This window comes from Suricata suricatta, chromosome 14 (assembly GCF_006229205.1).
Source record: "Suricata suricatta isolate VVHF042 chromosome 14, meerkat_22Aug2017_6uvM2_HiC, whole genome shotgun sequence".
Lineage (NCBI taxonomy): Eukaryota > Metazoa > Chordata > Mammalia > Carnivora > Herpestidae > Suricata > Suricata suricatta.
The window spans coordinates 74283867-74284246 of NC_043713.1; positions in this window are offsets into that span (position 1 = coordinate 74283867).

Sequence of the window (380 nt, forward strand, 5' to 3'; positions counted from 1 at the left end):
TTTACACACAATAAATGCACCATTTTAGAAATACATTTACACGAGTTGTGACAAATGTATACGCTATGTAACAATCAAGATATAGAATGTTCTCATCAGCCTCTGAAAGGTCCCTCATGTCCTTTCGTATGTAATTAATCCTCTTCTCCACCCCCAACCCCAGCTGCTTTCATTTTTTCCCCTTTCTAGAATGTTATATAAATGCAACCATACAGTGTGTACTCTTTCGTGTCTAACTTTTTTCCCTCAGCAAAACAATCTTGCGATTTATCCATGTTGTTGCCTCTGTCAACAGTATATTCCTTCTCACTGGGGAGTAGAATTCCATTGTGTAGGCAGACCGCTATTTATTTATCCTGCTCTTCATTTTTATGTTAATT